The sequence below is a fragment of the Sapajus apella genome, unplaced genomic scaffold (assembly GCF_009761245.1).
Source record: "Sapajus apella isolate SASKATOON/1434 unplaced genomic scaffold, GSC_monkey_1.0 scaffold128, whole genome shotgun sequence".
In the NCBI taxonomy this organism is placed as follows: domain Eukaryota; kingdom Metazoa; phylum Chordata; class Mammalia; order Primates; family Cebidae; genus Sapajus; species Sapajus apella.
Window position 1 is genome coordinate 4,138,824 of NW_022437068.1, and position 27,072 is coordinate 4,165,895.

General features: G+C 39.3%; 1 protein-coding gene and 1 long non-coding RNA gene across 11 annotated transcripts in view; both read left to right on the forward strand.

Annotated features, from left to right (window-relative positions):
* Positions 1-27,072, forward strand: part of TMCC1 (transmembrane and coiled-coil domain family 1) — a 255,819-nt gene that overhangs the window by 29,242 nt on the left and 199,505 nt on the right. The window lies entirely within an intron of this gene.
* LOC116539434 lies at positions 171-16,264 on the forward strand. The gene is made up of 3 exons (XR_004264045.1): positions 171-181; positions 8,394-8,398; positions 13,472-16,264. It is a non-coding gene; the product is annotated as an uncharacterized LOC116539434 (long non-coding RNA).

A 27,072-nucleotide genomic window follows, 5' to 3' on the forward strand; every position in this document is an offset into this window, starting at 1 on the left:
CATGGAGATACGTGAATCGTACCTTTGTTTCTGTGTTTATGAGACTAGCCCCACCCATTTGTTGACCTTTTGGAAATAGAAGCTTAGTTTTGACTAAGATCAGTTTAAGATATGAAGAGTGGACTCTGGGAGGTAGAGTTGAAACAAAGGAAATGAACCGTTTCTTTTTTTTAACTCAGAGGTAGGATGAATTGGACAGGGATGAGACTTGTGTAGGTGAGGACGGTTGGAAGGATCATGATGTTGTAATCTTGGAATTAGGTGAAACAGGAATCAAAAAATAACTTTTTCTGTCCTATAGTGAGAATAAATATTTATAAAAACATTGTTGATAAAGAATGCTCTCTCAAGACATTTTTTTTCAAAAGTATTTCAGGTTTCAAACTGGAACTTTAAAAAATCAGTAGCATGTGACAAACCATTATTTTGTGATAATTTGCCCATTTTTAGTGAATAAAACCAGTATATACATTTTGTATCTTTATGGTAAATAATGCCAAATTTATTGAATTTATTTTCTTCCCTGGATCTATGAGCCAAGAATTCTGTAGCAAATAGTGAAAATATAAAATATGGCCAGACACGGTGGCTCACGCCTATAGTCCCAGCACTTTGGGAGGCCGAGGCGGGTGGATTGCCTGAAGTTGGGAGTTTGAGACCAGCCTCACCAGCATGGAGAAACCCCAGCTACTTGGGAGGCTGAGGCAGGAGAATCACTTGAACCTGGGAGGCAGAGGTTGTGGTGTGCTGAGATCACACCATTGCACTCCAGCCTGGGCAACAAGAACAAAACTCTGTCTCAAAAAAAGAAAAAAGAAAAAAATATATTATATATACATATAATATAGCTGTGGGTCTTTGTATATCATTAGGAAACACATGAGAGGTGAAGTCTCCAAAGCATAATGTATATTTATTTCATAATCATAAGTTTAGAAATCAGTGGGATAAAGGTCAGATTGGGTGTCAGGGCACCCAGAATAGTGGGTATATTCCATTTTGATCTGCATATCTTATTATGTTGTTGATTAAGAGCAGTTAGAGTCCATAAACTATGGTATATGATAGCTGTGGTCTCTGATATAAACTTCATGTAAATGACACTCAGACTTGCACATTCAGCCTGCACTTCCCTGCTGTCTGCTGGACATCTGCATTTTGAGGTCCTGCTGGTTCCTGAAACTTAGTATGTCTTCTACCAAATTCATTGGCATTTTGCAGTGATATCTTTGCATTCCCATATACCTTATACCTCCTCTAGTTTTACTTACCTTGATTAATGGCTCATCATTCATTTCTCCTACAAGTCTGCAAAACTTGGGGTTATTTTTAATTTCTTTCTTTTTTACTTCTGAAATGTGTCTTCCCCATTGAGCCTTCAGAGTGTTCATTTATTCACTCATTCACTTGTTTATTCTGACATTTATTAAGTACCTATTACGAACCAGACACTATACAAGGAATTAGTGATATAGTAGTAGATAAGATCAATTTTCTGCTCTTACAAACCTTATAGTTCAAGCTTCCATCATTTTCTTCCTATCCTCTTTGTGCTATTTTGATAGCCATCCATATTTTTTCTAGTTATAAACATAATACATCCTTTTTTAAAGAAGTGCAAGGATGCCAGGAGTGGTAGCTCATGCTGTAATCCCAGCACTTTGGGAGGCTGAGGCAGGCTGGTCACTTGAGCCCAGGAGTTTGAGACTAGCCTGGGCGACATGGCAAAACCCCATGTCTATTTAAAAAAAAAAATTGGTGTGGTGTCGTGTACCTATACTCCCAATGGGAGGCTGAGGTGGGAAGATCTCTTGAGCCTGGGAGGCAGAGATTGCAGTAAACCCAGATTGTACCTTGCGCCACTACAGGAAAAAATTTTTAAAAAAGGAATGATAGAAGCCTGAGCTTTCTGGAGTAAATCTTACTGTTTGGGAGTGTAGGCAGCTAGTCTGACTTCCTTGACCCTCCAGATTAAGATAGATGCTGTTTCTCTGGGCTTCCACAGAACCCCAAGTTTCCCATTGTGGCTCTTAATACTTTATGGTGTTCACTTTTCCCTACCTAGACCAAAATCTCCTGTATCTTTATGTTTGTTGAGTCCAGTACAGTGATTGGACACTTAGTGGGCATTTCAAAGTTTGCCAAATGACTGTATTAATGTCTTTGGCTGCTAAACATATTCTTTAAAACCATTCCCCTCTGTTTGCCTTTCCTTTTTATTCACCAAATAACCTTTTGGTATTAAATCAGTTTACCAAGGGAATTTTACTACAGAAAAAAAGAAGGTACTGACCATAACCTAGTTGACAGTTAAAATTCTTTTTTGTTTGTTTTGTGGGACAGCATCTGACTCTCATCAACCAGGCTGGAATGCAGTGGCATGATCTCAGCTCTTTTAGTCTTGATTTCCTGGGCTTAGGTGATTCTCCTACAGGGTAGTTTTTTGTATTTTCACTAGAGATGGGGTCTTGACATGTGGCCCAGGCTGGTCTTGATCTTAGGCTCAAGTGATCTGCCTGCCTTAGCCTCCCGGAGTGCTGGGATTATAGGTGTGAGCCACTGTGCCCAGCCAATAGTTATAATTCTTATAAATTTATAAAAAGACTGATGCTGTAGAACAGATGGGTATGAGAATTTGGATAATATAAACTATCTTTTTTTCCTGAGTGTAATTATCACTTTAGATAAGGTACTGTCTAGTTTCTAACTGGGCATAGCTATAAGTGTAGTGTGGTGAATAGCAGGCTAGATTCAACTTTGATTTGACTCTTCTACTTGTTAAGCTGCAAGATCTTAGGCAAGTCTCTTAACCATTTTAAGATTTAGTTTCTTTATTTATTAAGTGGATAATTGACTGCTCAGATCTAGTTCACTTTAAAATTTCGTGACTATGAAATAAGAGCCATACTTTGTATCAGTCTGTTGAGGCCTATATGGGCTTCTAACCTTCTCTCTGTAGACATACAGACATGTAAAGAATAAAAGTAAAAATATAAGCTGGGCGCGGTGGCTCAAGCCTGTAATCCCAGCACTTTGGGAGGCTGAGGCGGGTGGATCACGAGGTCAAGAGATCGAGACCATCCTGGTCAACATGGTGAAACCCCGTCTCTACTAAAAAAATACAAAAAACATTAGCTGGGCATGGTGGCGCGTGCCTGTAATCCCAGCTACTCAGGAGGCTGAGGCAGGAGAATTGCCTGAACCCGGGAGGCGGAGGTTGCGGTGAGCCGAGATCGCGCCATTGCACTCCAGCCTGGGTAACAAGAGTGAAACTCCGTCTCAAAAAAAAAAAAAAAAAAGTAAAAATATAGGTATAAAAATATAGTGTCTTAGAACTCTTTTACAAAACTGCACAAGGATGCAAGAGGTGGTAGCACTGTGATAGTTTTTAGAGGGAGCATGACCGTGATAACTTCTTTTGCATTATTTCACAACTAGTTCTAGATAAAATAATTTTCTCTTTTGAGAACAAGATGTGGCGTTTGGGGGCATGTTGGGGATGGAGAGGATGTTGATTTGGTTCTTACATTTTTTAGCCTTATTCTGGGTGACTTTTTTTTTTTTTTAGATGGAATCTCACTGTGTTGCCCAGGCTGGAGTGTAATGGCATGATCTTGGCTCACTGTAACCTCCGTCTCCTGGGTTCAAGCAATTCTCCTGCCTCAGCCTCCTAAATAGTTGGGATTACAGGCATGCACCACCACGCCCAGCTAATGTTTGTATTTTTAGTAGAGATGGGGTTTCACCATGTAGGTCAGGCTCGTCTCAAACTCCTGACCTTGTGATCTGCCCGCCTCGGCCTCCCAAAGTGCTGGGATTATAGGAGTGAGCCACCGTGCCTGTCCTCTCTAGGTGACTTGTTGAATGAGGATTGGTTGTGTTTTTTTTCCCCTTATTCTTTTATTCTGCCCTTTTCCTCTTTTTCTTTTCTCCTTCCCGGTAGAATAATCTCAAGATTCAATTTCCATGGAGGCATGAAGTTTATAGAACAGAGTTAGTAGCCTTGTTTTTCTTCTTGGTTTTTGAGGTACCAAAGTAAACTGCTTTACTTCTCCATGCCTGATTCTTTTTACTGAAAGAAGACAAAATTATACTCTTATATCACAGTCTTTGGGATAATAAGGTAGTTCGTTGGAACACTTAAAAAATTCATTATTTAAAATTGAGGTATAATTTCCAGATCTTTTGATCCACAGATCAAAGATGTATATATGGCTCAACGAATTTTTACATATGCATACAACAGTGTATGTATACAGTATAACCATGAATATAGTAAAGGTATAGAACATTTTTATCCCCCCCAGTAATTTCCTATGTCTCTTTCCAGTCAATATTTTATTTTTGAACACTTTGAGTGCTTTATTATTCATAGGGAGAAGACAAAACAAATTCCAACATTTTTTAGGTTTCACCAGAATTGAATCTTAAACTCTATGATAATGAAGTCTTAGCTGTAGTAAGGTCTTTAGCCTTTTAGAAATGGATATAGCAAAATTGTGTTACAATGTTTTCCTGTTGCGCTTGGTGGCTCACGCCTGTAATCCCAGTACTTTGGGAGGCTGAGGTGGGCAGATCACCTGAGGTTGAAAGTTCAAGACCAGCCTGACCAACATGGAGCAACCCCGTCTCTACTAAAAATACAAAATTATCTGGGCATGGTAGCACATTCCTATAATCCCAGCTACTCTGGAGGCTGAGGCAGGAGAATTGCTTGAACCAGGGAGGTGGAGATTGCAGTGAGTAGAGATTGCACCATTACACTGCAGTCTGGGCAACAAGAGTGAAACTCCATCTCAAAAAAAAAAAAAAACCAAAAAGCTTTTCTAATAAAATCCTAATCCAAGATGCAGAGGGGCTAGTTTTACATTGATAAAATGACATTGTTGTTTACCAGCATGTGTATATTTTCTGCATAGACTTTTCTGAAAATTTTTGGGTTGTAAGAAAGTAAATTTATTTGGAAAGTTGTATGTAAGTAAGAAAATGGAAGGTGTTTGGTCAGATGAGTGATGAGCTTGTTTTAGGTCTTTGAATTCCATTTTTCCTCCTAACCTGTGCTATGTGTGACCCTGTGGATTAGGTCTAACCTCATTTGTTTCCATCTAATATTTATTCAACACTTCTTTTAAAATCTGAAACACTGTGCCTGAATCTTTTCAAACTTCTGTGGTGCTATTTTAGCCCTCCCTTACTTGAGCCATTTATTATATGATTATGTGTCTTGTTTCCTAATTTGTATATATACCTTTTATTGTAGAAGTTTCAGATTTACAGAAATACTGCAAAGATAGTACAGAGTACCTGTATGCCATGCACCTATTTCTCCTATCGACATCTTGCTTTACAGCTTTTTTGAGCTTTATTTTATGTACCTTAAACTTCATATTTATTTTTTTTAGTGTACATTTCAATGGTTTTCAGTATATTCACAGAGTGGTACAACGATCACCACAACCTAATTCCAAAACATTTTCATCACCCCCCAAAAGAAACCCTGTACCCATATAGCAGTCATTCCACATTTCCACCCCACCTGCTCTATCCCTGCATAACTTCGAATCTGTGTCCTATTCCTAAGGATTTGCCTATTCTGGATGTTTCCTATAAATGGAATCATACCAAATATGATCCTTTTCGACTGGCTTCTTTGACATAGCATAATTTTAAGGTTTATCCATTTTGTTGTAGCATGTATCAGTACTTTGTTCTTTTCTATTGCCAAATAAGATTCCATTGTATGGAGGATATACTATGTTTTGTTTATCTGTTAATCAGTTGATGAACATTTACGTTGATTCTACCTTTTGGCCATTTTGAATAATGCTGTTATGAACATTTATGTACAAGGTTTTGGGTCAATTACACATATGTGCTTAGAAATGGAATTTGCTAAGATATATGGTAACTCTTATGTTTAACATTTTGAATAACTGCCAGGCTGTTTTCCAAAAACAAACTGCTTGGGCCATTTTACATTCCCACCAGCAGTATGAGGGTTCTAATTTCTAGTCCTCTTTAACAGATTTTAGCCATCCTAGTGGGTGTGAAATGGTACCTCATTGTGGTTTTATTTGTATTTCCCTAATGACTAACAACGTGAGCATCTTTTAATGTGTTTATTGGCCATTTGGATATTTTCTCTGGAGAAATGTTTATTTGAATTCTTTCCCTGTTTTTTAATAGGATTATCCTAATTATATTTAAAGTCTTGTTTTAACGATGAGATTATAAATCATCTGAAAAGTTCTTGCCGTAAGTAATAGTTCTTTAAGTAATAATTATTTTGTGTTTCCGCTTACCTTCACTCCCCTTCCAACTTCTCAGAGCAGTAAAGGAATATCATGCAGGTCTTAGTCCCACGGTAACCACATTTGGTTTATTTTTTCCCTTTTATATGAGTTCATGTGAAAACAAAGATGGTTAGAAAAGCATGTTTGTTCAAATCCTGAATAGTCCACGCATTCCTAGGTCAGTGGAATGAATGGTTTATTGTCTTTGGATTATAAAAGTGGCCAGACTCAGTGGCTCACACCTGTAATCCCAGTACTTCGGGAGGCCAAGGCGGGCAGATCACGAGGTCAGGAGTTCGAGACCAGCTTGGCCAACATGGTGAAACCTCATCTCTACTAAAAATACAAAAGTTAGCCCAGTGTAATGGCAGGTGCCTGTAATCCCAGCTACTTGGGAGGCTAAGACAGGAGAATTGTTTGAACCTGGGAGGCAGAAGTTGCAATGAGCGGAGATCACGCCATTACACTCCAGCCTGAGCAACAGGCCAAGACTCTATCTCAAAAAAAAAAAAAAAAAAAAAGTAATATGTTTGTTATAGAAAATGCTTAGATAGGTATAATTCAGAAAATTATAATTTCTCTGATAATTTTCCATGATGTTAACATTTTGATGTACACTGTAGACTCAGGTGCAAATATATTTATATACACATATTTATATCCTGATAATAGTATATGTACTATTACCCATTTCCCCCCACTCCATCCATCCTGTACACTTCATAATACATTGTGGACAAATTTCCACTCACGGGCCAGGCACAGTGGTTCATGCCTGTAATCCCAGCACATTGGGAGGCTGAAGTGGGAGGATTGCTTGAGCTCAAGAGTTTGAGACCAGCAATAGTTGGACCCCATCTCTATTAAAAAAAAGTTCTACTCATTTAATGGTTTATAATATTTTATTGAATTCAGTTTCATACTGAGGTATGAAATGTCTATTTTTTTTTATTGCATTTTAGGTTTTGGGGTACATGTGAAGAACATGCAAGATTGTTGCATAGGTACACACGTGGCAGTGTGATTTGCTGCCTTCCTCCCCTTCACCTATATCTGGCATTTCTCCCCATGCTATCTCTCCCCAACTCCCCACCCCCCGCTGTCCCTCCCGTTTCCGCCAACAGACCCCAGTGTGTAGAGCTCCCCTCCCTGTGTTGTGTTCTTATTGTTCAACACCCACCTGTGAGTGAGAACATGCAGTGTTTGATTTTCTGCTCGAAATGTCTATTTTTATATGTAGATGACCCTTAGTAAGGAGTAGTTGATTGTTGAGGGTAGAGGGTGGAAAATACTGAACTCTTTTTAACATAAGTGTTTTTTTAATTTTTGGATATTTTTGTTAGATTAAATAAACTATCAGTAATTATTTCCTTCTTTGCTTCATGTTGTGAAATCCTTGCTTTGGTGCCCAAAACAGGTTTTTTCAGTTATCATTGACAATTGATAGATCAAAAATTATACAATTACACTGATGTAGTGAGATAAGTTGCCATGTAGTTACCTAGTCATTGAGGCTGGATTATGGCATGCTAGTGATTAGTGGAAAGTTTTTCAGTTTAAACATATATTTATTGAGCACCATGTCAGGCACTATGAAGAGGGTAGAATTATTTGAGCAAAGTCCTAGATATGTTTGTTTTTTAGGCAGAGAACAGAAGGGAGGCAGTATCAAATTAGAACAAAAAAGTCAAAAGGTAAATTTCCTAGACCATGAATTCACACACACACACACACACACACACACACACACGTGTGTGTGTGTGTGTATGTGTGTGTTTTGAGACAGGGTTTCTCTCTGTTGCCCAGGCTGGAGTGCAATGGTGAGATCATGGCTCACTGCAGCCCTAACTTGCAGGCTCAGGCAATCCTCCCAGCTCAGCCTCCCAATTAGCTGGGACTACAGGCACATGCCACTATGCCTGCCTAATTGTCGTATTTTTGGTAGAGATGGGATCTTGCTATGTTCCCTAGGCTGTTCTCAAACTTCTGGCCTCAAGTGATCCTCCTGCCTCAGCCTCTCAAAGCAAAGTGCTGGGATAACAGGCATGAGCTACCACACCCAGCCTGAATTCATTTTTTTTTTTTTTTTTTTTTTTTGAGACAGAGTCTCACTCTGTGGCCAGGCTGCCAGGCTGGAGTGCGGTGGCATGATCTCGGCTCACTGCAACCTCCACCTCCTGTGTTCAAGGGATTCTCCTGCTAAGTAGCTGGGATTATAGCATGCACCACCACACCCAGCTAATTTTTCTATTTTAGTAGAGATGGCGTTCCACTGTGTTGGCCAGGATGGTCTCAATCTCCTGACCACATGCTCTGCCCGCCTTGGCCTCACAAAGTGCTGGGATTACAAGCGTGAGCCACCACACCCAGCCCTGAATTCACTTTTTATGGTTTATCTCATACTTAAATCATTTGTGTTTCTATATTTACTTCATAATGACTTATGTACTTAAATAAGTTTAAGCAATAAAAATCTCTACATATTTAAAATATGTTTCTACAGTGAAAAAGAATGTGACTTTGAGATACCTTTTTCTCCTTGAGTAAGTTTTACATGTGATTATTGCAGTAGATTGAGAATTTTGCAATGTTTGTGTCAAAATGAAGGAAATTATGCATGATCAAGTCGGAATCTTGAAAATTTTTAGCTATGGCCTACAAGATTCTTTTTGTTCCTTCAAATTATTTGTCTACTAGTTTGCCATGTACTATGTTTATATTAATTGCTTCAACAGTTTGAGAAGCAATAATGAAAAAACATTTTGTAGATAATCTAAGGTGATCATTTACTTAAAATGAAAAGCTGTTAAAGCTATCAGAAGAACTCTTAAATTTGACCTATGCCTGTGAATAAAGAAGTGCTTTTTCCAAGAAATATGTTGGGGACCAAGGGGAAGTCAGGCAAAACATACTCAGGGTTTGTATGTTTTAATCCTTTTATTAGTTTTCTCAGCGTCTTGATCTTCATGCATGCTTGCAGATGTTAAAATATGAGGACACTGAAAAAAAATTGTTTAGCCTGAGTACTGAAAATATTTTATAAGAAAAAGTAATGGCCATGTGCAGTGGCTCACGCCTGTAATTCCAGCACTTTGGGAGGCTGAAGTGGCTGGATTGCTTGAGCTCAGGAGCTTGAGAGCAGCCTGGGCAACATGACAAAACCCTGTCTCTACCAAAAATACAAAAAATTAGCTGGACACTGTGGCATGTACCTGTGGTACCAGCTACTCAGGAGGCTGAGGTGAGAGAATCACTAGCGTTCAGGAGGCAGAGGTTGCATTGAGCTGAGATTGTGCCACAGCGCTCCAGCCTGAGTGACAGAGAACCTGTGTCAAAAAAACAAAAAAAAAATGTTAAAATGAGAAATTATACTAGAAATGATCCTTAAGGTCCTGTAATTCTGTGATTAATTCTAATTTTTCAATATGTCTTGAAGCTGTATAATAGTTTGCTGTGATATGGAAGATGTTGTTCAGAAAGTTGTGTTAGTGTTATAAAACTTATCTCCATTTAGAAGGACACCTGTGGTAATACAGTAGTCAAGCTTGTAAGTTCCAGCTTTTCTGCCTGCTGGCTGTGTGACCTTCAGCATGCCATTTAGGATCATTTTTCTCATCCACAAAATGTGAAATAAAAGCAAGTACCTCACAGGATTGTTGTGAGGATCACTTGAGATAATGTGTTAAGAGTTACTTGGACATTACAGAGTACTGTACAAATATGAGGTGGTATATAAAAAGAGGTCTCTGAATCTGTGAATAATAGTTTCATATTATTAGCTTTTCTTTTGAATTATTGATTCTTTCTGCTTCCTATATTTTTGTGTATAATTAGGCTTAGTTGGTTATTTTCTTTTCAATTATCAGATTGAGAGGAAAACTGAGTGACAACAACCTCCCTCATGGATGTTAAGGTTGTTGTGTCTACGGTAATGAGAAACATCTGCAGTGGCATTCAGAGTGAGACTCAAGATGCTGCTGCCATTTGCCTGTACAGGTGCCTGGCATTTTCTTTAAAACATTCTTTTTTTTTTTTTTTTTTTTTAAGGCTAATACCTGTGGTATACAGTGTACTTATTGCATACCACGCTCTGTTTTAAGCACATTACATTTAATCCTCACAGTGACTTTATGAGGATAGGTACTATTGTAACCCACAAGGAAATTAAGGTTAGCAAATTGGTTGTGGTGGTTGGTGTGTTGCAGTACTTTAAAACTTTTTCTTTAGTACAGAGCTTAAGCACACTGTTATGGTTGTGCTTCATACATTGCATTACTACATCTTTGCAGAAGATTAACTTCTGTATGCTTTTAGCAAAAAGTTATTGTAAATTTTATTTATTTATTTGAGATGAGGTTTTGCTATGTTGCACCAACTCCTAGTCTCAGAAAATCCTGCCTCAACCTCTGGAGTAGCTGAAACTATAGGCATGTACCTACACCTGGCTCTATAAATTTTATCTTTGTATCTCTGGAAGATACAGTAACTTTTGGGATAAGTAAAGCTTCAGGAGTAGTGTTTCTTCTTGTTTGTTTGATTTTTGAGACAGGGTTGGAGTGCAGTGGCACTATCTCAGCTCACTGTAACCTCTGCCCCCCAGGCTCAAGTGATCCCCCTACCTCAGCCTTCTGAGTAGCTGAGACCACAGGCACATGCCACCATACCTGGCTAATTTTTTGTATTTTTGGTAGAGATGGGGTTTCGCCATGTTGCCTAGGGTGGTCTCAAATTCCTGAGCTCAAATGATCCACCCACCTCGACCTCCCAAAGTGTGCTGGGGTTACAGGTGGGAGCCACCATGCACTCCCCCCAGCACCCCCACCTCCTCCTCTTCTTTTTTTTTTTTTTTTTTTTTTTTCTACGCAAGCTAACATAGCACAGGGGTAGTGTTTTGGTTCAACTCTGAGTTAGAAAAATTTGGAACAAATAAATGATAGGTGCTGGTTATATATACTGGTGGTGTTTCCTAAATTTTCTAGTTTCTCAGTTATAAGAGGCATACTTCTTTGCATTTTAATTTTTGAGGTTGTGTGCATCTAATATGGTGGTATTTCCCTTCAAAAGACTGTTATTAAAGGTATGACTTTTAATTGTTGAAGTCTAGAATCAAGAAATTACATTAAGGCTGGGCGCAGTGGCTCACGTCAGTAATCCAGCACTTTGGGAGGCTGAGGTTGGTGGATCAATTTGAGCGCAGTTGTTCCAGACCAGCCTTGGCAACATGACAAAACCCCATTTCTGCAAAAAATACAAAAATTAGCCATGTGTGGTGGCACACACCTATAGTCCCAGCTACTCAGGAGGCTAAGGTAGGAGAATCACTTGAAGCCTGGGCGTTGGAGGTTGCAATGAGCAGTCACTCCAGTGCACTTCAGCCTGGGTGACAGACCGAGACCTTGTCCCAAAAACTTATTTTTTAGTCTACATTCACTATCAGTGTGCTAGTCTTGGTTACTTTACATAGTGTGCATATTTAGTACTGACAACTAAATTTTCTTTTGGCTAGCTAAGATTGGTGTTACTACAGGTTCTAAGACTTAATTTTGTATACTCTGTAAATACACCTGATGTCAATAATTTAAGTATACCATTAGAATAAACTTGTATGGCAGACATACCTGAATGTGTGTTTTGAGCTAGGGAATCTGGTAGTGGCCATCCGTTGTCTGTGAGTAACATCTCGGCCTCATCTCATTACGTGGAACACCGGCCGTCCAGGGGATCAGACCATATAAGGGATCAAGACCCTGAGTTTTGGGTTAAATGAAGGTTATCAGGTGGAGGTCTTTAAGGGGAGGGTGTTAAGTGAAAATGTGATATAAACCGCAGGCTGTTTGCAAGCAGTTGTGGTTTTCCTGCCCAGCCCACTGCCACTGGACAGTATAGATATGTTGTCCAGCCTGCCCTCACTGAACTGTAGTTAAGTCCGATGTTTTTTCCAGCCTGCTGCCACTGGGCAATGTAGATATGTTGTTGAGCCTGCCATTACTGGCATGTAGTTAAGGAGGATGTCTTGTCCAGCCCACTCCCACTGGGCAGTATAGATATGTTGTCCAGCCTGCCATCACTGGATTGTGGTTAAGGTAGATATCTTGTCCAGCCTGCTGCCACTGAGCTGTATGTAAGGAGGTTCTTCTGTCCAACCCACCACTACGGGACTCTATCCCCTGTCAGTAAGCCCCTAATAAAATTTCATGTCTTGTCTGGGTGCAGTGGCTCATGCCTGTCATCCCAGCACTTTGGGATTACAGATCACTTGAGGTCAGGAGTTCTAGACTAGCCTGGCCAACACAGTGAAACTCCCCTCTACTAAAAATTACAGAAAAAATTAGCCAGGTGTGGTGGCATATGCCTGTAGTCCAGCTACTTGGGAGGATGAGGCAAGGGGATGCAGAGGTTGCTGTGAGCTAAGATTACACCATTGCACCCCAACCTGGGTGCAGTGAGAGGGTGCAAGATTCTCTCTCTCAAAAAAAAAAGCCGGGTGTAGTGGCTCACGCCTGTAATCCCAGCACTTTGGGAGGCCAACGTGAGCAGATTACGAGGTCAAGAGATCGAGACCATCCTAGTCAACATGGTGAAACCCCGTCTCTACTAAAAATACAAAAATTAGCTGGGCGTGGTGGTGTGTGCCTGTAGTCCCAGCTACTCGGGAGACTGAGGCAGGAGCTTGAACCTGGGAGGCGGAGGTTGCAGTGAGCTGAGATCGTGCCATTGAACTCCAGCTTGGGCAACAAGAGCGAAACTCCGTCTTAAAAAAAGCCAGATGCGCGGTGGCTCACACCTGTAATCCCAGAACTTTGGGAGGCCGAGGTGGGTGGAACACCTGAGGTCAGGAGTTCAAGAACAGCCTGACCAACATGGAGAAACCCCGTCTCTACTAAAAATACAAACATTAGCCAGACATGGTGGCACATGCCTTTAATCGCAACTACTTGGGAGGATAAGGCGGGAGAATCTCTTAAACATGGGAGGCGGAGGTTGCTGTGAACCAAGATCGTGCCATTGCACTCCAGCCTGGGCAACGAGAGTGAAACTCTGTCTCAAAAAAAAAAAAAAAAAAAAAATACAGTGTCTTGTTTGCCAGCTCTGGGTCTCTTCTTCAGCCTCTTAAACCTGGTGCCATCCCTATTGAGGTTAATAGGGGTTAGGCACAACACATTCACTCTTCATTTTAGACTCCCTAAACGAATATTTACATGTTTTGCTAATTTAGTGAATCAGCTAGTTGAGGTTGAAAGTTAGATAATTTCATTGGAGATTGGGCCAGAATTGAAACTTGAAAGCCCAAATCTTTGTTGGAGAAATTCATGATGTTGTATAACATTGTTTTGAGAACCAATTTTTTCTTAACTGTTGTTTTTCTTTGCTCATACATGTTTAAAATACTGTTTGACATTTAATGCATTATTCATTGATTAATAGTTTTGAATTTGGGACTTAGAAAACCTGAATTGTAGTTCCTAGGGCAGTGTTTTTGAAAAAAGAAATACTGATAGTAGATTACCTCGAAGTTGTTGAAATGTAATTCTGACACTACTGGGAGTTAACATAGACTTTATAGGTTAAGATCATAGTCCCCCACGAGACTATCCTCACTTAAGACATGAGCCACAAATTTGGGGGTCCCGACGCTACCTGTGCTCCTGACCACTGGCTGCACATCTAGGAGTTTGCATGATCCATTTAGGTTCAATAATTCACTAGAATGACTCACAGTGCCCAGGAAAGTGCTATACACTACTTAAAATTACGGTTGTATTATCCTGAATACTCCCCGCTAATATTTTTTAAACACTGTATTTTGAAATGATTGTAGATACATGGAAGGTTGTAAAAATAGCAGAGTCCCTTGAATCCTTTCCCTAGCTCCCCCCAGTGGTGGCATCTTACGTAACTGTAGTATAATATTGAAATCAGGAAATTGACATTTGTATAGTATTACTAAAGTTTCTTGTAATTTGGCCATTTTGGAATCTGAAGAACCAGTGTTTTCTTTAATTCTCATTATTTCTTTAGAAATGTTTATCGTTTTCTAAATCTCTAATTTCTGATACTGCAGCTTCTATTTAAAACAGGGCCTTATATTTTCCATTCATTTACCTTTTAAAAAATGAATTATAATATCTACTGTTTTTATGACTTAAGAAAAATCATTGAAACATCACTGAGAACTGTTGCTTACCATCAAAATGGGCAATTTCCCTAGGTGACCATATCCATACTCAGGCTTTAGAATAGTCACTGAAATCATGTGGGGGTTTTTTGTTGTTGTTGTTTTTAGGCCAAGGAAGCTATCCAAGAATTTTGTGAATAAGGCTGAGAATTGACCTTGGCAGAATTCATGAGGAAGATGTGTTTCTTGTTTTGTGTGGTCAAAGAGGGTTTTTCATCCAAACATTGCCCTCATTTCTTCTTTTTCCACTGATGTTTTTTTCATTTATTTTTTTAAGTGTCTAGAGACTTTAACTTCTTTAAGTGTTATTTTTGGTAGAGCTTTATTTTCAGTGATTTATCTTGGGAGAAGCTGAGTGAGAGGTTCAGATTTCAAGACAAACCAAGGATGATTTGTCTTTGCTTTGGGACTTAACAATGAGATATTAAGAAAAACTTTAAAAAACTAATATTATAGTTTTGTTATGAAAGCTACAATCAGACATTCTTAGATTGCTTTATTTTATTCAATGGAATTTGAGTTTTTGATGGTTTTGTTAGCATTTTGGGGTTCAGGGGAGCCCTTAGCTCCCCTGAGAGGACGTTTCTCCAAGGTTCTTGGTTTCCCACCGCTCTCTCAAGAATGAGAGAGGGGACCACGGCAGGTGCGCTTGTAAAGTAAATATTAGACTCAGAAAGCTTTTGCAGAAAAGTGATTTATTTAGGTGGAGAAAGAGAAAAGAGAGTAAGAAATAGCCAACTCTCACACTGAATGAGAGAAAGAAAACCCGCTCTCCCACTGAGTGAGAAGGGTTCCCAGAGGGGGAAAACCAGAGAAGGAAAACTCCTCTCACACTGAGTGAGAGAATCCAGAAAGATGGAATCCAGGAGAGGAAAGCAGCTTCCACACTGAGTGGAAGGGAATTGTGAGAGGGATGGAGTTTGGGAGGGAAAGACAGGCTACCACGAGAGTGTGTGGAAAGGGACTCCAGAGGGAGTATCTGCCGGGTGTGGGGACAAGGACTTTTAAGCTGGGAGGAATTCCCTCCTTCTCCAAGCCCCCTGGCCAATGAAAAGAGTTCCCTTAAACCCCTTTAAACTTCCTCTGGATTGATTGACTTTTGACCCTTTCCTGCACCCGAGAAAATTAAAACCGAGACCTTTAAATCTCCCAGATGGAGAGAGATGGGAGGAGGGCATGGCACTTGGAAAGTTCTTGCCCTTAAAACTACGCCCCCTTGTGGACCCAGAAAGAGAGCACATTCCCTCAGTTTCTTCATGTAAATAGGAAGCCACCAGAAGAAGGCCTGTCATAAGTAAACTTCATTATCCTAGTTAAAGGGATCTTGCTAAAGAAAAGTATAGTGAATGGTGATGGGAGTTTGACCTAGTGGTAAATGTTTTGTGATTGCTGGCCACTGAACTTTGACTTAGGCAATCTAGTTAATTTCTGACACTCAAGCATGGTTCATGCATTTGTTCGTTCATACAACACATTTTTATTGAGCCACGTAGGCAGTGGGATATTATATGGAGCAAAAACTGCTGTGATACCCTTCCCCATGGAACTGAGGGTCTGACAGAGAGGACAGAAATGTTAAGTGTTTAAATTGCACCTGTGACAGCAGTATAAGAGTAGATATTAGGGAATACTTATATTAGCGAGATTTGACCAGTTTAGAGAAGGCATCCTCAAGAAATGATACTTGTGCTATGTTCTGAAGGAGGAGTAGATGTTAACTTGGCAAAGAAAGGAGAGATGGGAGACGGTTGTCCAGACAGAAGAAGCAGCAAGTGCAGAGGCCCTATGGTGGAAGGGAGACTGGTAAAATGAAGGACCCAATTAAGGCTAGCATGGCTTAAGCAGTGACAGAAAAAGATCATGGTTTGAGGTGAAGAGATAGGCCTGTCCTTGTTAGGTTTTCATAGGTCATGTTAAGAAGTGTTTGCTGTTATCCTAAGTATCTTAAGAGGAATAAGTAGTCATTAAAAGTTTTTTTTTTTTTTTTTTTTTTTCTTTTTGAGATGGAGTCGCCCTCTGTTGCCAGGCTGGAGTGTAATGGCTCGATCTCGGCTTATTGCAACCTCTGCCTCCCAGGTTTAAGTGATTCTCCTGCCTCAGCCTCCCGAGTAGCTGGGACTACAGATGCATGCCACCATGCCCAGCTAATTTTTTTGTATTTTTAGTAGAGATGGGGTTTCACCATGTTGGCCAGGGTGGTGTCGATCTCTTGACCTTGTGATCCACCCTCCTTAGCCTCCCAAAGTGCTGAGGTTAGAGGTGTGAGCCACTGCACCTAGCTGTCATTAAAGCGTTTTTAAGCAAGGAAGGACACAGTCAGATTTTCTTTTTTTCTTTTTGAGATGGAGCCTCACTCTGTTGCCTAGGCTGGAGTGTGGTGGCATGATCTTGGCTCTCTGCAGCTTCCCAGGTTTGAGTGATTCTCCCGTCTCAGCCTCCTGAGTAGCTGGGATTACAGGTGTACACTACAATACCAGGCTAATTTTTGTATTTTGGGTAGAGATGGGGTTTCACCATGTTGGCCAGGCTGGTCTCAGACTTGTGACCTCAAGTGATCCACCCACCTCAGCCTCCCTTGCCTGGCAGATTTGCTTTTTTGATAAGAACACTCAACTGAAATATGAAGAATGGCTTGAAGGGGTACCAAGGTAGATTTGGGGTATTGGTTAGGAATTTAATCTAGTTGTCCATGTCATAGGTTGATGGTGGCTTACTTAGAGTTATGTTGGTAAAAAGGATAGAAAGGCATTAATTCAAGAATATTTAGGAGATGTAGTCAGCAGAACTTGATGATGGGTAGAATATGAAGTAGAGAAGAGAGGAGTCTTAGATTTCTGACTTAAGTAACTTAGTGCTCTTCACTGACAAAAGGGATACTGAAGGAAGACAGGTTTTTTTTAGGGGGAGATCATGATTTAGGTTTTAGATGTGTCGATCTTGAGGTACATTTTGACAGCCAAAAAGAGGAGATAATGCATTGCTTAGATTTAGATATATACTCTTATTTAAATATATCCTGTTATTCCTCTTAGGATACTTAGGATAATGTTAAAGACTTCTTAACACAGAAAAACCTAACAAGGACAGGCCTCTCTCTTCACCTCAAACCATGATCTGTTTCTCTCTGTCACTGCTCGAGCCATGCTAGCCTTAATTGGGTCCTTCATTTTACCAGTCTCCCTTCCACCACAGGGCCTCTGCACTTGCTGTTTCTTCTGTCTGGACAACCGTCTCCCATCTCTCCTTTCTTTGCCAAGTTAACATCTACTCCTCCTTCAGAACACAGCACAAGTATCATTTCTTGAGGATGCCTTCTCTAAACTGGTCAAATCTCGCTAATATAAGTATTCCCTAATACCTACTCTTATACCACTGCCTTATTTTGTTTAGTTTGATATTATTTTACTGATTTTTTTTTTTTTTTTTTTTTTTTGAGGTGGGGTATGCATATTCACTCCATTGCTCAGGCTGGAATGCTGTGGCTCAATTATAGCTCACTGCAGCCTAGGCCCCCTAGGCTCAAGCAATCCTCCTGCCTCAGCCTCCTGAGTAGCCACTTACAGGTACTTTTCCTATCCTTTAGATTTTTATATTTGTTTATATTCTGCAATGTATGCTACAGTTTTTGGTGTTTCTTTTTTATTTTTTATTTATTTTTTTTTTTTGAGCAACAAGGTCTTGCTCAGGCTAGAGTGCAGTGGCATAATTATAGCTCACGATACCCCAGTTTTAACCAAAGAGTAGGTACAGAAAAATACTTTATAAATGATCAAATCAGTAATTGTGGTGCTTCCCAGAAACTGTTTCCTTGGCCATGTTTCTTGTGTGTTGGCAAATAATTAAGGATGCATTATTAATTGACACTTGGAGTAGTTAATAATATATTCCTCCTACCCAACAATCTCCTCTTTTCCCATAAGCTTCTATTTTTATTCTAGAATTTTATAAAATGTTAAGACCAAAATGACCTCATTACTCAGAAATATGTCATCTAATGGAGTCAACGTGGACAGAAAGTTAAAAATTAAAAACAAAATGGGCATTGTTTGGCTTTGAGCTGTAGTGTTCTTTATGCTAGCCAGTTTATGATTTTTAAAAAAACTGTTTTCTTCAGTTTTTAGAATTGTAACACATAATATAAAATTTACCATCTCAACCATTTCAAGGATACAATTGAGTGGTATTAAATACATTCATAATATACAGCCATCATGACCATCCATCTCTATAGCTCCTTTTGTCTTGTAAAACCAAAACTATTTCTCTCTTTGTGATTGGCTTATTTTATTAGCATAATGTCTGTCCTCAAGGTTTATCTAAGTTGTTATATACTGCAGAATTTCCTTCCCTTTTTTTTTTTTTTTTTTTTTTTTTTGAGATGGAGTCTCACTGTGTCACCCATGCTGGAGTGCAGTGGCATGATCTTGGCTCACTGTAACCTCTACCTCCTGGGTTCAAACAATTCTCCTACCTTGGCCTCCTAAGTAGCTAGGATTACAGGTGCTTGCCACGATACCCAGCTAATTTTTGTATTTTGAGTAGAAATGGTGTCTCACCATGTTGGCCAGACTGGTCTCAAACTCCTGACCTCAAATGATACACTCGCCTCAGCCTCCCAAAGTGCTGAGATTACAGGCATGAGCCACCATCCCTTCTCCCTGCCCTTTTTTCTTTCTTTTTTGAGGCAGGGTCTCGCTCTGTTGCCCAGGCTGGAGTACAGTGGTATGATCAGGGCTCACTGCAGCTTTGACTTTCCAGGCTCAAACAATCCTCCTGCCTCAGCCTCCCAAGTAGCTGGGACCACAGGTATGTGCAAGCACACCTGGTCTAATTTTTTTTTATTTTATTTTTAGTGGAGACAGGATCTCACTATGTTGCCCCAGCTGGTCTCGACCTCCTTAGTTTAAGCAGTCCTCCTGCCTCAGCCTCCCAAAGTGCTGGGATTACAGGTGTGAACCAACTGTGCACTCGGCAACTTCCTTCCTTTTTAAGGCTGAATAGCATTTCATGGTATGTATAGGCTGCATTTTACCTATGCATCTGTACTGCTATGAGGATGTATAGGTATCTCTTTGAGGCCTTGCTTTGAATTCTTTTGGATATGTACCCAGAAGTAGAATTGCTAATTGTATGATAATCCTAATTTTAATTTTTTTGGAACCACCATGCTGTTTCCCACAGTGGTGGTACAATTTTACATTCCTATCAGCAATGCACAGATTCTAATTTCTGCACATCATTGCCAACACTTAGCTGTTTCGTGATAATAGCCATCCTATTGTTTATGGTTTATAATTTGATTAAAGTAGCATATCTGAATATTTTCTTCTTTCAATCTTTGAAAAATTAAAATAGACTGAATTTTTGTTACATTGTCTTTAATAACTAAGTTGCTTGCCTTTTTACTAAGCAAATGTTTGTTTGAAGGGACTTATATGACAATCTTTCTCTTTTCACCCTGCTGGAAGTTGATCCATTCAACTAATGGCTTTATTTTTCTTTCCTCAAAAGCTAGAACTAAGCCTACAGGAAGGAAAGGGACATACACTGGAGCCAAAGGCTGGTGCTACATAGGCCTGTGGGGTGTGCATATTCAGAAGCTTTGCAATTGGTTGGCTTGGATCTGTCAAAACATGTTTGGATGGTTCTGGCTGTGTATTGATTTATTTATGTGCTTCTGAGTAGTGATCCTGTGAATGAATGCATTATGACTATTGTTTGGAAAACTGTTGTATAGATTCCCAGGGAGAAAATTTCCGGGGAGATGATTGGGGAGAAAAACTCAGAGAAACCTCACTGTTGAACAGATTGTAAATTCACTGGTTTAATCTTCTGTGAGTGCTTTTCAGAGATTAAGCCTTTGCCTGATCTCAGCAGCAAATGCTTGTATTTTGGATGCAAGTTATTTCACAGAAGGGACTCTGTTAGGAAGACAGAATATGAAATTAAACATCTATGTCTTAGGTCTAGCCTAAATAGATATTGTTAACATCAGTGTGTTGGGTATAAAATAATCTCTCTTCGATTTCAGGAAAGCATAGAGAAAAAGAGATTCTTTTCTAATTTTTATTGACCCAGCTGAAATGATACAATGTCTTCCATTTTTAAGACACTTAAACATTTGTTTAGTTCAATTGTTTGAAAGGACAGAGGAGAATAGGACATTCCATATTTGAACAGTGTAAATGGAAGAACATGAATTGATGGAGGTAGTAGTATCCTTCCACATTTTTTTTTCTATCATGATTTAGACTCCTACAGATTTTGTATCTTAAGAAAGAAATGCAGACATGTTGGTAAAGTACTAGCAGTTTTCAAATGATACCTAATCTAAATTTTAATTGAAATAGAATTCACAACAAACCTGCATGTGTACTCCTGAACCTAAAATAAAAATTAAAAAAAATTTTTTGCACAAAAAAAAAAAGAAAAATAGAATTTACAATCTTGAATTAAATGTAATCTCTTTCAATGGATACATACAGATACATATGTATAGGAGTATATATGTATGTGTGCTTATATGTAGAGATACTTTTTTTTTTTAAGATGAAGTCTCTCTGTCTAGTCCAGGCTGGAGTGCAGTGGTGCGATCTTGGTTCACTGCAACATCTGCCTTCTGGGTTCAGGCAAGTCTCATGCCTCAGCCTCCCAAGTAGCTGGACTACAGGCATGAGCCATCACGCCAAACTTTTTGTATTTTTAGTAGAGATAGCATTTCACCATATTGGCCAGACTGGTCTCGAATTCCTGACCTCTGGTAATCTGCTCACCTCAGCCTCCCAAAGTGTTGGGATTACAGGTTTGAGACACAGCACTTGGCCGATATAGAGATACTTACAAATAAGTGCACTAGTCTAATCCTTATTAAATCTTACTCTGCTAAATTTACATTATGATCATGATGTGGTACATGTTTAATAGTAGTAGTAGCAGTAAGAAAAAGTTATAGCAGCCCTTAGTATTCCTTTACTTTGTGCTAGTCTATATAGTAAGTACTTTCCATGTATATATTGTCTCATTTATTCTTTACAATAAGACTATAGAATGGGCAATATTTTTGTTGCCGTTTTGGAAATCAAGTAATTTGCTTAAGGACCAACAATTAGTAGAGGAGAGAGTCATAACAGCAGAATGTTTCTGTGATGTAGGAAGTCAGGTCATAAGAGGAATGAAGATAGGGGAGGGAGTTTTGGGTTTGAAGAGAGTTAAGTGTGAAATAGTCCTTCATGAGAATATGGGAGTGAATAGACTAGAGAAATGTAGTCAGATTACTGAATAGATCAAATGCTCATTTGAGATTAGTGGACACAAATTTTAAGTGCCGTTGGTTGGCATAGATTTGTGTATTGTCATTTTCAACTGTAAGGGTTCAGGTATGGAACGAGAGAGTTAGATTGGCAGGATTGGAGTTTTGCCAATTGTTTGAGGAAAGGAGAAGTCCAAGGAAGCTAAGGGTGTGCAAGGGAATGTTTTTAATGATGGCTCATATGATCTAAGCCGGGGTACTCATTTTAGGGGAAAGGGTTAAATGGAATGGAATTGGAGTTATTTTTGTCCTGTGTATATTCACTCTTTTCAACAAGTGGCGCTGGAACAATTGGAGATTCATACACACACAAAGTACCTCAACCCTTACCTCACACCAGATATAAAAATTAGCTTCAAATAAATCATAGGCCTAACTTAAAGAGCTAAAGCCATAAAACTCCAGAAAGTTTTTGTCAGAAAGAAAATATAGGAGAAAATCTTAGTGACCTTGGGGTAGGCAAAGGTTTCTTAAAATACAAAAAGCATGAAGTGTAAAGGGAAAAAAAATCACTAAATTGGATTTCATAAAAATTAAAAACTTTTAATCTTTGAAAGATACCTTTAAGAAAATGAAAACTCAAGCCTCAGGCTGGGAGAAAATATTTGCAGAACATGTATCTGACAGAGGATATGTATCTAGAATATATAAAGAATTGTAACTCAAGAATAGAAAGACCCCCCCATAAGAAAAGGGTGAAACAATCTGAACAAAGTTCATCAAATAATATAAATGGATGCCAAATAAGTACATGAAAAGATGCTCAGTCATAAGTCGTTAGGGAAATGTATATTCAAACCATAATGAGATACCACTTCACACTCCCTAGAATGGCTGCAATGAAAAGGATTAGTCACATGTGACAAGAATGCTGGATCATCTGGAACTCTCATATACTGACGATAGGAATGTGAAATGGAGCAGCTACTTTGGAAGACAATTGGGCAGTTTCTTTAAAGTAAATGTGAACATGCCACATGATTCATCTATTCTACTTCTAATTATTCAAGAGAAATGAAACTGCATATTCACCAAAAAAGACTTGTACACAGATATTCACAGCAGCTTTATTGGTAATAGCTAAAAACTGTAAATAGCTCACATATCCATCAAGCGTATGGATAAACAAATTTGGTGTATTTGTACAATGGAATACCACTCGGCAATATAAAGAACAGTTGATACTCTCAGCAACCTAGATGGATCTCAAAATAATTCGGTATAATGGATGAAGCTAAACTTCAGAAGAGTACATTGTAGGTACTTGGAAAACTAATTTCTTGCAATAGATTTCTAAGCACTATTAGGAACATATGACTTAAACAATTTTTAAAAGTCAGGGAGTAAGTATGCTTAAATAAAATACAGTTTGTGAAACAAATCTCTGAATTATTATCACTTCACTTGACAGTTTAACTTGACCATATTTCTCACTTTAATGTAATACTGTCTTATTTGTATTCTCATGTTTGCTTGCTCATTGGTTCACGGAACATTTATTCAGCATCTGTTTGAGCCAAGCCTCTGTAACTACCTGGTTTTTTTTTGTTGTTGTTGTTGTTACTATACTTTTATAAGGTCCTTTTTCTTTGGCTGCATCTGATTACAGTAAACATATGAAGTTTAATAAAACAATTTTCATGACTGAGGAGAGAGCATTCTTTTTTCAGAATTACGTATGTATGAATGAATGAACAACAGTATCTTGCTCTGTTACCCAGGATGTACTGTGGTGTGCTCATAGCTTACTGCAGGCCGGAACTCCTGGGCTCAAGTGATCCTCCTGCTTCAGCCTCCCAAAGTCCTGAGATTATAGGCATGAGCCACTGTGCCTGGCTAGCATTCTTCAAAGTAGTAAATGTCTACTGAACTTGATTTTGTTTTTCTTATTTTTGTCTTAACTCTTGGGTTTCCTATTACTGGGTTAGTAATGACTTACAAAACAAGGAGGTCAGGAGAAAGATTTGTTTTGAGTGTGAATGACTGGTTGGTAAAAGATGTTGCTAAATCACAAATTCTCTTAGTAGGCGGTTGGAAAAATGTTGCTTCTTGCAAAATAGAAGCACAAGAAATAATAGCTTCAAGAATAGAACTGTTGAATAAATTTTCAGTGTCGCAAAGCATAAAGTATGTGTTACCATTGAAACCATTTCAAATGACCTACAGTGAAGGAGAAAGCATAAATTGGAGATTTTTTTGAGATAGAGTCTCTCTCTGTTGCCAGGCTGGAGTGCTGTGGCACAATCTCGGCTCACTGTAACCTCCAACTCCCTGGTTCAAGCAATTCTCTTGCCTCAGCCTCCCAAGTAGCTGGGATTATAGGCATGCACCACCATGCCCAGCTAATTTTTGTATTTTTAGTAGAAATGGGGTTTCACCATGTTGGCCAGGGTGGTCTCGGTCTCCTGACCTCATGATCCGCCCATCTCGGCCTCCCAAAGTGCTGGGATTACAGCGTGAGCCACCGCGCCCAGCCTGGAGATGTTTTTAAAATCTGAAAAACGTGGCTAGGTTTCACTGCCTTAAATAGTGTGATTGGCCAGGCATGGTGGATCAAGCCTGTAACCCCAGCTACTCAGGAGGCTGAGGCTGGAGAAATGCTTGAACTCAGGAGGTGGAGATTGCAGTGAGCCAAGATCACACCACTGCACTTGATCCTAATGACAGAGCCAGACTCCATCTCAAAAAAAGGAAAAAAAAAGGTAGTATGATAATGGCTCCCTGCAGCCTCTATATCCTGGGCTTAATGGATCCTCCCACCTCAGCCTCCTGAGAAGCTGGAACTACAGGCATGTGCCAGTAGGCCCAGCTAAAGTTATCCGCCCGCCTTGGCCTCCCAAAGTGCTGGTATTACAGTAGTGAGTCACCATGCCCAGCCCAAAAGAGAATCTTCCCTCAACCCCTTTTTGGCTGCCAAATACTAAAATGTTTGTGAGACACTGACCCTTTTTTCCCCCCCACATGTATCACATGATTACATAATGCTTGATGTTTTTCTTTCTTTTTATTTGAGACAAGAGTCTTACTCTGTCATCTAGGTTGAAGTCCAGTGGTGTGATCATGGCTCACCGCAGCCTGTACCTCTCTCCAGCTCTAACAGTCCTTACACCTCAGCCTCTTTGAACAGCATGTCACCACACCTGTCCAATTTAAAATTTTTTTGGTAGAGACAGGGTCTCCCCATGTTGCCCAGACTGGTCTCGGCATGATATTTTTCTATCGGGGGTGAGATTAGGCAGAATTTCAGGGTATTTTACCTGATATTTCATGACTCTTGCTGTCACAAACACTTAGGCTCTTTGGAGACATTTCTATGTCAACTCCTTCTGAAGTTGTTAAACCCTATCTGAGGTACTTCTGTATCAGTGAGGATTAACTGAATTGTCTAATGCAGCATGTTTCAGCTTTCATGCTGCCTCTTTCCTTCTCTTTATTGGTTATTAACTATTTTGATACTAGATCTCTGATTTGTACTTCAATGATAGTATTTATGTATCTTTAATTCAAAAAGCATTTGAAAATTAGAGACTTCTGAGAGAAGCTGGATGCCTTTCCTCACCGTCATTTTGAGATAAGTAATTACTCATGGGAGTAAAAAAGTAATATTTAGGGTAGTTGGTGGGAATGTCTGTAGACATGGAGATTTTTATAGATCATTTGTACTTTTCCCTTAGAATATCTCACCCCTTTCCTCTTTTTTTTTCCTTCTGTTGATTGCTTAAGTTGCTTGCATATTGGTTCATATTTAAAATCCCCATCTATATTAATTATGAAACTTAAGGCCTGACCCATATGGAAGTAGTTCTAGCTTTTTTTTTTAAATTTTGTAAGATAGGGTCTTGCTCTGTCGCCCAGGCTGGAGTGCAGTGGTATGATCTCAGCTCACTGCAACAACCTCCACCCCCTGGGCTCAAGTGATCCTCCACCTCAGCCTCCTGAGTAGCTGGGACTAACAGGGATATACCACCACCCCCACCAAATTTTTGTATTTTTTGTAGAGACAGGATTTCACCATGTTGCTCAGGCTGAGCATTCTTAATAGGCTAGTATTCATAATCTAGCTTTGCTTTTTAGACAGATTGTCTTCTAGACATATTGAGCCTTATACACATCCTTTCCCTCTTCCACCTTTTAAATTTTCTTTTCAGAAGGGAATAGGATATTTCTTTGGAATAACAAAGGGGTCTAATTTTTGGATAATAGGTATTATAAAAGAAGGAAGTATTTTGAGAGAGAAGAGCTTTTATTCTTACTAGTTCAGGAGTTAAGTTAGAAAGCTAAAATAAAGGATTCAGTTCCTTATCAACTGCCTGCTTAGACCAGGTTTTGGATTTCAGATCAAAAGATGCAGACTACAAATAGTGTTAGAATCAAGACAGAATGAGCTAGCACCTTTTTTCTGGTTACCCTTTAGGAATGGTGAGAGAAGATGGGAGAGGCAGGGAAGACAAAGCAAAAAAAAAACAAAACAAAAAACTACCAGTGCAAATCTTGGATTTAATTTGTAGGTCCCTGAAAATGAAATTAAGAAAAAAGAAACACCTGATGTTGGGCATTGTTAGAATTTATTCCTGCATATGTATCATATACCTAGGATTTGTAGGTTTCAACCATTTAATTATTTTTCCCAGTTTTACCCAAAAAAACCCGTCTTTGTGGATAGCAGATGAAGAGTAGTCCATACGTCATATATTATTCCTGTATTTCCATTCACTCCTGAAATCATGGCAGTGTTTTTTCACCTATAATATTATTCTTTCTAGCTTTTGTAGATTTTTATACATTGCTAGATTTTGTAAATTTTAGGTAGGTATCCTTATTAGGCTAAGGGAGTTCCCATCTGTCTTAGTTTGTGGGGAGTATTTATTGTAAATAGATACTAGAATAATCTAATGGTTTTCTGCATATATTGTTCTTGAACTCCCAACCTCAGGTGATCCGCCCGCCTTGGCCTCCAAAGTGCTTGGATTATAGGTGTGAGCCACCATGCCTGGCCTTAAGAATGCAAAGAAACCTGTTTCTAAAACCAGGTCTGACGTTTCTTTTTTCTTTTCTTTTCTTTTTTTTTTATAAGACGGGGTTTCACCATGTTGGTCAGGCTGGTCTTGAACTCCCGACCTCAGGTGATCTGCCTGCCTTGGCCCCCAAAGTGCTTGGATTACAGGCGTGAGCCACCGTGCCCGGCCGCATTTATTGTTATGATCATACGGTTTTTTAATTTCATTTGTTGCTATGGTGAACTACATTGATGTTTGAATGAGAACCAGCTCTGCATCCCTGGGATAAACTCTGCT